Genomic DNA, 13983 nt, shown 5'->3' on the forward strand with positions numbered 1-13983 from the left:
GGCTACAAATCCTGTTTTTACCAATCAATCTCAGAACGAAACCTGCACAATGACGGACAAACTGAAACCTACATGTTTGAGCAAGACCCCCATAAAACTACTGAACATGGCGCTAACAAACTTCTAACTCTTAATAATTCAAAATGGTTGCCTATCGGCCATCTTGTTTTCCTAATCAGTCCCAAAACTCGACATGCATACGTAGGGACCATTTGAAAACTTCATGTGGGTTGGTTTGGTTTGGTTTAGTATTGTTTAACGTCCTATCAACAGCTATGGCAATTTAAGGACAGCCTCCCCTGTGTGCAATATGCATGCGTGTAGTGTACTATATGCGTGTGTGTTTTGGGAGGCAGCGATATGTTAGTGTTTGTCTCCTTGTGATAGCGCGGAACAGATGCCGACTTTATAGTGCTACCTCACTGAAACATACTGCCGAAGACACCCAGCAGGACGCCCCACCCGGTCACATTAAACTGACAACGGGTGTACCAGTCGTCCCATTCCTAAATTGCTGAGCGTTAAGCTGGGGGAAGAAACTACCATTTTCACAGACTCTGTTATGTCTCGGCCTGGGGACAGAACCCAAAGCCTTCCTCACAGGGGCGAACCCTCAACTAAAGGCCAAAAGTGAGGCATTGTCAAGGGAGACATAAGGAAGAAGAAAGTTGTTTAGAAAGAAGAGAAAAGATAAGATTCCAAATTTAGTCGCCTCTTACGATCATGCAGTTCGGGCAGCAGGTACAATTTTATGTAACTAAGGACTTGATAACATGAATGTCAAATTCGATAAAAAGATCTCCGCATAACTTTCTGAGAAAAGCGCAAATAAAAATTACCTCTCAAAATATAAGATGGCCACCTGTTGCTATGTTCGATATGCATTTATATGGGCCATTCGAATCCTTCATGTGAAAATCGAGAAAGATCCCTTAAGTACATTCTTAAAAATAACGCAAATAATCTTCAGCTTTAAATATTTAAGAGGGCTACCCGTTGGCCATTTTCCTTTTTCCTGATACGTCTTGAAAATCGGTTGGCGTTATTAGGGACTATTGGAAATCTTCATGGGAAACTGGAAAAACTCCCTCCTGTATTTTCTGAACAAGAATTCCATGAGGGATCATTGCACCCACCGTCGTGCCATTTTTCATAGGTGCCAATATTGATCGTTGTGTCTTATTTTCGCCTATCTGTTCGATCGAGTCATGTGAACAGTACATGTATATGCGCTTTGTGGTAAGTTTTGATTCTCATACTGCTATGTGTGACATTATACTTTCAATGAGGGGTGGAAGTTTGAATTATTTACAAGCAAAGTAGGTCATGTGAAGATAAATTTGGAGTTTGAGATAGATCTGCCAGGTACTAATTTGCAAATAGTAATCAGAAACTGGAGCTGTCGAAAGGTGAAGAAGGCAATGGGTTCTGTCCCCAGGCCGGGACACACCGAAGTCCTAAAAATTATAGTCGTTATTTACTACTTTAGTTCAGCACTCGGCAGTGTATCTGCGCTATCACAAGAAAGCAAATACACCAATATCCGGCATGAATACACACAGGTACAACAGACATAGAGGCACGTTCTTAAGTGATCTTTCTGTTGATATGACGTTAAAACCTTTAAAACGTTACAACTCTAACCTTTTCTGAATTGGTTGGGGTTAGTTTAATATTAATTAAAGTCCTATTAACAGCTACAGTCATTTAAGGACGGCCTCCCCTGTGTGCAAGATGAATGCGTGTAGTGTATGCGTGTGTGTTTTGGGTGTTGATTGGCCGTTAAGCATTGATAATATTAATAATAATTGGTATCCATAAATTGGCTGGTGTCAACTTTTTACTTTAAACAACTTCTTTTTAGTAACCAAAAAGCATAGGATGATGATATTTGGCCAGTAACATGCTGGAATGAGGGGCGAACAAGAGTGTTCAAATGAATGACCTCCGCTATTCTGAAAAAGTAAGCGGCCTAGGGTAACATGCTGACATAAAGTGCTACCTAGGTTCTTCAAATGAGTGACCTTGAATTATATTCAAGTTCATAGGTGTCAAATAAGTTGAAAACTGTAAACGACAACTTCTTTATAACCAAAAGGACCAGCGTGATGAGATTTGGCCAGTAGCATGTTGGGATATAGGGTTTCTAAGTTTGTTAAAATGAATGACCTTCGCCCATTTTCAAGGTCGCAGGGGGTAAAATAACAAGTAACATGTTGGGATGAAAGGCTATAAAGTCTTTTAACTGAATGTCCTTGTTCTACTTTCAAGGTCACAGAGTCATATGTTTCAATCTGTTAATATATTCTTTTGAATCAAAAGCTGATACTTTCCATGTAGCTGTATTAATACCAGGTCAGCGATTCAGGCCAATTGGGCCTCTTTTTTTCCAGTGTATCCATTTCAACTTGAGATGGATCTCGCTTATAAAATGTAAAGGTATTATAAATGTATATGTTAATTTTCATGTCCCTGTCTTGATCGCCCTGAATAATTGACGTTTATTGTGTCTGCAATTGTGTCGGGTGTAAATCCAGCCGGAATAGCAAATGTTTATGCAGGTCATGAAATGCTTTGTCAGGCTCGCCTGAAAGCAGCATCAGATTACTAGAACCGACCTTAAAATGGTTCTTGACACGATATGCGGTAAGGCCGGCTGCGTTTCATTTAATAAGAACGGGCTGGTTTTTTTATTTGCATATGTTATTATAATTATATTGTGCACATATTACCAGAGGCTATCGCATGGCGTGGCATTCTCAGAAACGCCAATGTTTTATCGGATAGACATGTGGGGAAACCCAGGTAGTGAAAAGATAGATGGCACCTGTTGATTTCAACTTCCATTTTTCAAGATTGACTAGGACAAAGTGGTTAGATAATGGAATTAATGCGTAGACAACAAAATAACTCTATAAAACCTGAAATCGGTGAATAGTATCCTACATACACCGAAAGCCGCCTAGACCAGGTTGTTAAATTATCACATTGATATGCTTTATGCAAAACAAAAACTTCCGCGCTACAGCAAAGAGACAAAATACACGAGTATACCGCTCCCAGCACACACGGGTATATCATACAAACAGAGTTGTTGAATGACATCAGCTGTTTATAAAACGCTTAATTAAAACAATTCAAGGCACGTACAGTTTAAAACGATATAAAGGCGGAGAGGGTTCCTTTATGTACGAAAAAATAGAGTAGAATTCCTTCGCGTTTTGCCTGCAAATTGACCTTAGCTTTGAGAAGGACGCGTCAGCTAATAAAAACTGTAAACTGTACCTATAACCAATGCTAGATTTGACACCCACAGTCCTTTCTGGTGGTGCAATTTTTTTATAGTCTTGCTGAATTTTTACATTTCAATTTGTGAATCGTAATTGATATCAGGGGCGATACAAATAATAAAGGTGGGTTTCAGTTTTAATGGCAATAAAAAGTTCATGTCATTTTGATGGGGAATTCAAAAATAGTACAACACGGGTTTGGTTTGAACAGGTAATGTCATTTAAGGACTGCCTTCGTGTATATTGTGCAAACGTGCATGTGTGTATGTGTGCCGGAGAGAGGGTATGTTGGTGTTCTTGCCTTATTGTGATAGCGCGGACCTGATGCCGATTGTATAGTGCTACCTCATTGAAATACCATGCCGAAGGCACCCAGCACAGCACTCCGCCCGATCACATGATACTGATAACGGGTGAACCAGTTGTTACCATTACCCATAAAGCTGAACGTTAAGCAGGGAATAACAACTATCATTTTAAAGACTTTGGTATGATACAACACTGTAAAATGTGTAACAACATTGAAACAATATAGGTAGAACAATAACGCAAACAAAATTTCGACAAGTAGAGTTCAAGACATGTATATGCTGTGAAATATTAATAATAAATAATGAAATTAAAACAAGATGCCCAGAGGGCATGTATCGCTCACCTGGATATTACAGCAATCATGGATTTTTTTTCTTATTACATATATGATACTTCAAATATTTCCAAATATTGACTCCGTCTCTCAGCAACACTCATCCCTCATTAAGTCCTTTCTTTCTGCCCGTGTGAATTGGGGTTTGTTTTTAATCATTAACCTCAATTTTCCCTATTTGACCTCGCCCCTTTGCCCCCTAAATACAACCCTCCATTTGTACATAATCGAGACCCATTTGCCCAAGAATGCTGTACACAAAATTTGGTTCAAATCCATAAATCATACAATAGAAAAAATATTTTAATCATGTATTTCTACGATTCCCCTTAATAGGCCTCGACCCTCTGCCCCCAGGGATTGGGCACGATCTCCCTTTATACCAAATTGAGTTCCCTTTTGCTGAAAGATCCCTCCAATGGTACAGAAGAAGAAGGATTTTAAAGATTTAAACCTCAAATTCCCCTATTGGGCCTTGTTCTATCTGCACTCAGAAGGGCCACACCCTCCAATATTTGCTTACATAACATAGACGTTGGAATATGTGCTCGTCTTGGTACCAGCTACATAGCATTATCAATTTATGAAATTGCGATGGCCGATAGCGGCCGTCACATCTTACTTTACTTCTCATATCAATTAACATTCCTTACGTAACAAGAGTACCGCGGGGCGAAACAATATACGCGCGTCGAATGCAATATAAATACTTTCTAACATTGAAATAAGATCTGCGTCATTCTAAGAGTGGTTAGCTGACATGCTATAAAATATGTAGGAGAAAATCTCCGGACAAAAAATCAAATACTGAAATAAACAAAGGACAAGAACTTATGCAAAAAGTGTTGAATCAAAATTCTTTTCTAGGAAAGAGAACAACATATCATGATAATTTAGCCTACCAAGTTTCAAAGAAATCCGTCAACAAATGTAGGAGGAGATCTCCGGACAAAAAATCAAATACTGAAATGAACAAAGGGCAATAACTTTTGGAAAATTTGTCGAATCAAAATTCCTTTCAGAGAGACACAACTTCATATCATGATTATAATGTATACCAAGTTTCAAATAGATCGGTCGAAAAATGTAGGAGGAGATTGCCGGACAAACAAAAGTTTACGCCGGACGGACGGACAACCCAATACCATAATACTTCGGTCAAATTTGACGGGCGTATACAAACCAAGTCCGAAATGAAGGTGAAGTAAAGCAGACGCCTTCTAGTTTATCCGTAGCTATTGCTAAGAATACAAATCGGTATATAGCTGTTTTATAATCTTTTGGTCCAAAAATTTAAATTTCACAAGAGAGTTGTAATATAACGCCAATGTTATATGTAGCATATATTATTGTGAACCATCCAATTGTGTGATTAATTAATATTACATAAGTACTATAGTTACATTTGTATGTTTTTGGTGTAAGGGAAGTAACTCCAATTATGATTATATCATTTGCCAATTGTAACATCATGCATGTTCTCCCTTGAAGGGAACTCTTTAATTTGGAAGGGAATAAAAGTGAAGATCACGAAAATGAACGATTGTGTACTATGTGTTATGTTATCCTCAATATTCTGCCAAGCGAGTCCCCACTAGAGACAGTTAACTCAACCCGTTACACCAACTACTGACAGATTTTGAATATTTGCACGATTTATGAGTGCTTGCATATTTGGAAAGACCATTGTGGCTATGGCAGGTTTATTTGTGTTTTAATATTTAATAATCTATGTACTAAAATGAAATCAGTTCTCTCCTAAGTGGAAAATAAGCAAGGTACCTGCTACCTACCACTTAGAAATAAATGTAGAAATTTTAACTCCAAAGAGACGTAAGTGGCGGGGCAAAAAGGGGTCAAATTTGCAAAATAAATTATCAATCTTCTTATCGAGACCAAGATATGCTGGAATAAAATACTCTTCGTGGATAAAAGGGTTCTAGAGTGCTTTATCAAAATTGTGAATTGTATTACCCCCGGGTCACCCATCCCCCTTGGGAGGGGTCAAGTTTACTACAGTTTACATAGCGAGATAACACTTTTGGTTATATTTTGTCTATTTCCAGTGGAATATTAATCAAACCTGTATAATCAAACAAGATATAACCTTTAAAAGATAAACGAGAGGGTATATATGTATGTGGTTGTAAATTTGAAATAGCTGTGTACCTATGGTATTGCTTAAAATATATGCTGAGACGAATGTATATTAAAGAAATGAACAACTGCACCAAAAAAAAACACATTATACGATTTACTTGATGAAAACCGTGTTGGTCGTTTAATGTAAATATGTGTAATACAAGCTCCTAGAGCATACGTTTGTAATACGTATCTTTGCCGTCTTCTCGAATATCGAGCGGCAAATCATATAAACATGAGGGTTCTGTGTAATTTTCTTGCTACATAGAGATCATAACTATAATCGTTATAAAAATATGAAAGCATACGACATCGTGACGTATATTATTTCACATATATATATAGACAGGACGGCGTGTACGAGACGTGAGGCTTGGCGCCATTTTGAGATGTAGGTACCAAAATAAACGATACCATTACGATTAAGTTCGTATTGTAGAAACTCTTGTTAAAGGGACATCACGTGAAGAGCCATATTTTTTTAATGAATGTATGTATTGTATGCACTTCCACTTATGTTACCACGCTATCCCCATATTCATTAGTCCGTTCCAAATATCCAGTTTGACCACTTGAATTGTTCGGGAAAGCCCATCTAAAAATAACGCCGATAACGTCACATGACTAGGCAGTAAACACAAGTGGTGTGAGCGAGATGTGATTTTTAAGTCCGTATTAAAACTCAGTGAACAGTAGTTATTCATCATCAGAAGTTAATTGCACATTTGCCAATATTCAAAATTTAAATTTATTTAGCTTTAAACATATTTGTTGCCAATAAAATTGAACAAGGGATGGGGCACACGTTTTTACAATTTATCACAGCCTACTCCCGTCATACATTTACAATTAAATGTCAACAATGATAATAGGCATAAACATAAAGTATATATATATAAATCTATATTGACTTTAGTACCAGAATGTGACATCTATACGGGGCTAAACACCTTTCTTCAACCATGGACAAACCTTTCTGTAAAAAGGAATATTCAAGAGACGAATATCCCTTTTCAAATGTTTTCATAAAGTGCATACATGCAATGACAAAATACACGCGTATAAAAAAGAGAAACGTTTGTGTGTTTTTTTATTACATTGTACAACTCAATATCTTTGGTCAATTTATTTTCTATACCATGCATATAAATTTATGTATATTTTCTTTCCCACTTTCACTGTTTCCATACGCTAACACTTAGTAAGTCATATTAGCCATCACACACACTAAACTGTATGGCAAAACCACTACGCGTACATGTAGAATATGTGTCAGATATGGGACGTGTTGAGATACTTGATAATGATTTTTTTTCAATACTTTTCATAGATTTAAACATTCTTGTCAATGGACCCGTTTTTATGTTGAGCCAACTTTTCTTTAATCATTTCATTTTTGTCCGAAACAGAAGCCGTAGTTATCGGCAGCACGCGTCATTTTTACAACGTAAACAAATGTTTCTTTCCCTGTTTTCAATTTGTATTCCGATTCTATCCGAAGTCGAAAATTAATTCTTTATAGAGAAAAGGTTGTTACATGATCATACATTCTAAGTCAGCAACATATGAAAACTTGAGCTGTTGAAAAATTACGATTTAAAAAAAATGTTACGCGATCCTATTTACTAGAAGTAGGTTCTCCTTCCTCAGTTATTCATCCTGGCCCGTCATTTTGACATTTTTAATCTAGCTGCGATAATGTAGCTTTCTGACGACGAGAGATTTTTTGTATTGCGTCGTCGCGCCAGAGGAAGCCGGTTATTCATATTAGTACTAATTTAAATCTTGTATGTAAAAACAAACAAAAAATCGTTTAATTAAGCAATATAATCAAATCATACCATTTTACTGAACCCGGCAATATTATAAATTATGTAAATCTAAAAGCGCACGTATCTCATTTGACCCCGATCACGAGTACCGACAGAGACAGTACGCCGTGGCTATCACAACAGAACTTTAACCTATGGAGGGCCTCATGACAAAATCAAACTAACCAGTCACTTATCCCTTCCTTTAGCATAAAACACTGTATAATTATAGAAACACAAAGTAAACTTTCTCCGATACATGCCCATTCACATATTAAACTAAGTACATCTGTGTTCAAACTCAGACAAAGATACTAGCGAGGTTAATAGTTTTAGATATTTATTCATAACATAAACAACGCCAGCATTTCTGTCGATTCCATTTCAGCTTAACCGGCCGCTATCCGGAAGAATACATGCACCGTATTAACTGCTTGGGCAGTTATTTTCTCCTTTGAATACTTCCCACCTGTAATAATGATTTCGTAACGTACTCCTTGCGCTATCTTTTGACCATTTGTCAACTTTTCGCTTCGTAGCTGATCACACGGTACAACACTTTTCTTTGGCTTACTTCACACGGCCATTTTGTATGAAGAAATGGTGTGCAATGCGCATGCGCTAGTAGAGGGAAATCCCTGAACAAAATGCCAATGATTATCTTAATCATTTTTATGAATCTATTTCAGCCAAACCCGATCGTTATTTTCCATAAAAATTCTCACTTGATATGTTTATGTAGTATTTGAAAAAAAGACAAAAAATAGTTACTTCAGCGTGATGCCCCTTTAACCGATCGTGTACAAGTCAATAGACGCAAATAATCAGAAAACGATCTGCAGCGGCTCTTTTTTTGATTTAAACATATTTTATTGTAATTTATATACAATGGGAGTTGGGCACAAGTTTTACAACTTATATTAAGCCCTTTCCCTACAATATATTACTACAAATGATCAAGATGGCATATAACATATATATTCACATTTGCTTTAATTGAGAGAGAGAGAGAGAGAGAGAGAGAGAGAGAGAGACAGAGACAGAGACAGAGAGAGAGACAGGGGGGGTGAAGAGAGACAGAGAGAGAGGAGAGAGAGGGAGAATGAGAGAGAGCTAGATTCGGATTAGTTAGTAAACATTAATATAAGAAGTGCAGGAAAATATACTCAAAATCTGTTAGTATCTAGAATAAATTGCTGCGTCTGTTTGGCTATTAGGGTGTTTTCTTGATACGACAATTCACTTTTACCGTATAGTAGTAGCTGCAAGTTAAGTGGAATGAAATCATTTAATTTGCGGTAGAGTTTAATTCTCTGATCTACATAATTATTGCAAGTAAAAAAGAAGTGATATGTATCTTCGATAGGATGTCCACATTGACAGTGCTGAAAATCTATTAAATTAGCATGAAATAAGTGATTGTTTAAGGTACTAGAGTTATTTCTCAATCTGGTGTGTAAAATATTACTTTTTCGATCACCAAGGAGATAATATATAGGGACTTCTGAAGTATTAAGCCTGCGAAGAGTGTCTTTAAAAGCTGTATATGAAACGCTGTGTCTTATATTAAGGTCTAACTGGTTCCAGAGTCGGATTGTGGAGGGGAAAAAGGACAAATTTGTTAATTGAAGTCGTGAATTAGGTATACAGTAATTTTCAGCATTACGGAGGTTATAGTGTGTGCTTTCTGAAATTGTAGGGGGAAGTAAAGAGGTAAGATAGTTAGGTGTAAGATTCTTATGGATTTTGTAAAATAGTTGTAATTTCCGCCGAGTTCTACGTTCAGATAACGTTTCTAGACCAGTTTCAAAATACAATGATTCTCTACTTGAGTAAGATGGTAACCCGGTGATAATCCTTACAGCCTCAAGCTGAAGTTTTTCTAATTTGTCTGCGTCACCGAGAGTGCACCCATCCCATACCTCACAACAGTATTCTAATAGAGGAAGAATGTACGATCTGTAAATTTTACTTAAAGTTCTTCTACTCAAAATAAATTTCAATTTACGTAAAACGCTTAACTGTTTCGATACTTTTATACAAATATTTTCAATATGGGTACTCCACTTACAATTTTCATCCAAAATTACTCCAAGGTGCCTATGATTGTCAACAAAATCAACACTAACGTTATTAAATTTTAAATCGATAAAATACTCGAGTTCAAAGTTAGAGATCAGTAAAGCTTTCGTTTTTGCAGGGTTGAATTTAACCAGCCAAATTTCAGCCCAATTTTGAATTTTTTCCAAATCATTATTGATCTTAGTTTCGATAATCTGGGGGGATGCATCAGAACATAATAAAGACGTATCGTCAGCAAATAATTTAGACAAGCTTTCAAGATTATCAGATATATCATTAATATATAAAATAAAAAGTAAAGGGCCTAGTACTGAGCCTTGAGGTACTCCAGCATTAGTAGTTTTAATAGAAGACTTATCATTACCAATACAAACTTGCTGTCGTCTATTACTTACATAATTACTTAACCAGGCTAATAACTTTCCCGATATACCATAACTAGCTAGTTTCACTTTCAGTCCCTTGTGCCACACACGATCGAATGCTTTAGATATATCACAAAAAACTAAACAGGTAGGATGTCTTTTTTCTAAATTTTCACATAAAGTGTGGTAAATTTCTATCATTTGATGAACAGTAGAGTGACCAGGTTGAAATCCAGATTGGAATTTATATATTAATGAATTATCTAACAAATAGTTGTTTAAATATTTTACAATCAATCGTTCAAAAACTTTACCAACAGTGCTAAGTAATGATATTGGTCTATAATTAGCAGATTCATGTTTATCCCCCTTCTTAAATAAAGGCATCACTACAGCTTGTTTCCACTGGTTTGGAAAGATACCAGAATCCAAAGAAGATCTAAATATAAGGGATAGAGGGAGAGCTACTGAACTTGCTGTATTTTTCAACATATTGTAGCTAATGGTGTCGCTACCCACAGCTTTATTAATATTTAAAGATTTTAAAATGTCTATAATGTCATTCATGTGGAACGGTATGTCAGATAAAGTTGAGTCTGTCCGAAGTTCTACTGTCGGTACGTCAATGTTAGTATCATCGATTGTCGAGATGGAAACAAAGTAATCATTTAGAATATTAGCTTTGGTATCGTTTGCCATTTCTAATTTTCCGGTTTTGTTTCTCAGGGGAGGTATACTATTAGAATTATCTGAAGTTTTTATTAATCTGCGGACAATTTTCCAAAAATTTCTAGGGTTCGAATCAGAGTATTGATCTAAAATGCCATTGATGTCCGCGTAAAACAAATCTTTTGTCCTTTTCTTAAGATTATTCACATGATTCCGTTGTTTCCGAAAATTAGTCAAGTTATTTGGAGAACGATTAGATTTAAATAAGTGCAATAGTCTGTCTCTTTTCCTGATTTCCCGTCGTAAGTTAGAATTAAACCATGGTTTGTCATTAGGTCGAATCGTCACTAATTTTGTTGGTATGCATTCCCTGGCTAGGTTCAAAAAAGCCGTTGTAAATATTTCACACTTATCATCCAGGGAGTGCACCCGCGAAAATAAGTCTGTCCAATCTGTCTCATCTAATTTGTGTTTAAATAATTCGTAATTTGCGTCACTATAAAGAGTTATTTTCCTTTTATATGTCCTTTCAATATTTGTCCCAACAGTCAATTCCACGGTCGTCGCTTGGTGATCTGAAATGTCTTTGTCTATGTCTATTACGTCAGCGAACGTAAAAACACATGTGTCGGAGAGTAGAATAGGGTCAAGCAGGGTAGAGCACGTGCGTCCAATGCGAGTCGGTTTGTTAATAACGTTTGACAAGTGAAAGGAATTTATAATATCGTAAATTACATGAGTGTTTTCTACAACTAAAAGATTAACATTTATATCTCCAACTATCACAACATACGGAGTTTCGTGTAAGGCAGTTTCCAGAGAGAAACGAAAATGATTCCAGAAGGAGAATGTGCTATTAGGAGGTCTATAGAGTGTACAGAGGAGGTATTTCTTATTTGGAAACTGGATATCTGTCCAAACCACTTCACCCACCCCAAATTCCAAGTCAGCTCTACGACGGGTGCACAAGAGACTGGATGTGTAAACAGCTATCCCCCCACCCGGAGACCCACGGTCTTTGCGGTACAATTCATAGCCACCTAGGAGTATATCGTCGTCTGCTATAGATATATCAAGGTGAGTCTCGGTGACACAAACAATATCATAGTCAGTTGCTACATGTTCTAAATACGATAACTTATTTCTTAGACTGCGAATGTTCAAATGAAATATAGAGATATCGTTACTATGATTTGTAGGGCCTGGGTTAGGATGAACGTCATTACAAGATAGAAGGAGGAGATGTAGTAAGAGAAGGAAACTTGAGTTGTTGATAACACTAGATAGGGTGAGATGTACAGCGTATAGGAGATTTACTATAATATACAATACACCTGACTTGCAGCTTGTAAATATTTGTTGTAAATCAATGTGAAATAACAACTTATGTTTAGACAATGCACCGTGTGTGCGTTGGTAGAAACAACCGACCGCCACCCGATACTGAACTAAATCATTACCCATGATCGTCAAACATTAATACAGCATGTATAAAGAGGCGGTCGACCGTGAACACCACGCGCACACACAAGTGTTTTACTACACAACGAAAGCACTCAGACATGAAGGTTCGATAGTAGGGGTCAAGATAGGACAGGTCAAAGTTGAGAAAGGTGAAAAGGGGAGGTAAAAACATATAAACAAAGAAGAATTTAGCACACATGGAAAACAAAGCTAAGATGTTAGGCTGGATGGTGAAGTGCCTAAATTTGTTTTATGATACTAATGTCTATAATGTGACAATAATGCTTAATTTGGTTTACACTTGTAGAGATGTTTACATTATATATACAATCATACCCACAATGTATACAACCATACCCACAATATATACAATCATACATATATATATACAATCATACCCACAATATATACAAGCATACCCAATATATACAATCATACATATATATATACAATCATACCCACAATATATACAAGCATACCCAATATATACAATCATACATATATATATACAATCATACCCACAATATATACAAGCATACCCAATATATACAATCATACATATATATATACAATCATACCCACAATATATACAAGCATACCCAATATATACAATCATACATATATATATACAATCATACCCACAATATATACAAGCATACCCAATATATACAATCATACATATATATATACAATCATACCCACAATATATACAAGCATACCCAATATATACAATCATACATATATATATACAATCATACCCACAATATATACAAGCATACCCAATATATACAATCATACATATATATATACAATCATACCCACAATATATACAAGCATACCCAATATATACAATCATACATATATATATACAATCATACCCACAATATATACAAGCATACCCAATATATACAATCATACATATATATATACAATCATACCCACAATATATACAAGCATACCCAATATATACACACAACTCCTAAAACATTTTACTAGTTACTATTCACGATTATTGTTTTATATATCGATACATTCATATACAACATATTTACAAGGTAATAAAGAACTTGAAGAATATGTTTATCCATATATTTCTATAAATCTTATATACATACATTTATACCTCATGTATACATGAAATTATATGATATAACCCAGTTATTCTTATTCGCGCATACATAAAATATGTACATGTAAATATATATTCTGTATAATTATGTTTAGAAATCTATTTATGCATTTATGCATATGTATTCATTACTGTTTTTCATTATACTCGTTATTGCACGTTAACGTTTACAGTGATTAAATTATCAAGCAAAATAGAAAAGAAATAAGGAGATATATTTTCTCTTTTCAACACACATGATTGGGTGGATGAGGGTTATACATGATGGGGAAATATACATTTTCATGTTGGTGATTATGCATGCTATTGCTGTTTGTTCTGACTATTACATGTACAAACAGAAGTTGTTTGATCTTTACTTTGTTAAGCGAAACTAAAAAAAAAA

The sequence above is a fragment of the Mizuhopecten yessoensis genome, unplaced genomic scaffold (genome assembly GCF_002113885.1).
Source record: "Mizuhopecten yessoensis strain PY_sf001 unplaced genomic scaffold, ASM211388v2 scaffold10921, whole genome shotgun sequence".
NCBI lineage: Eukaryota > Metazoa > Mollusca > Bivalvia > Pectinida > Pectinidae > Mizuhopecten > Mizuhopecten yessoensis.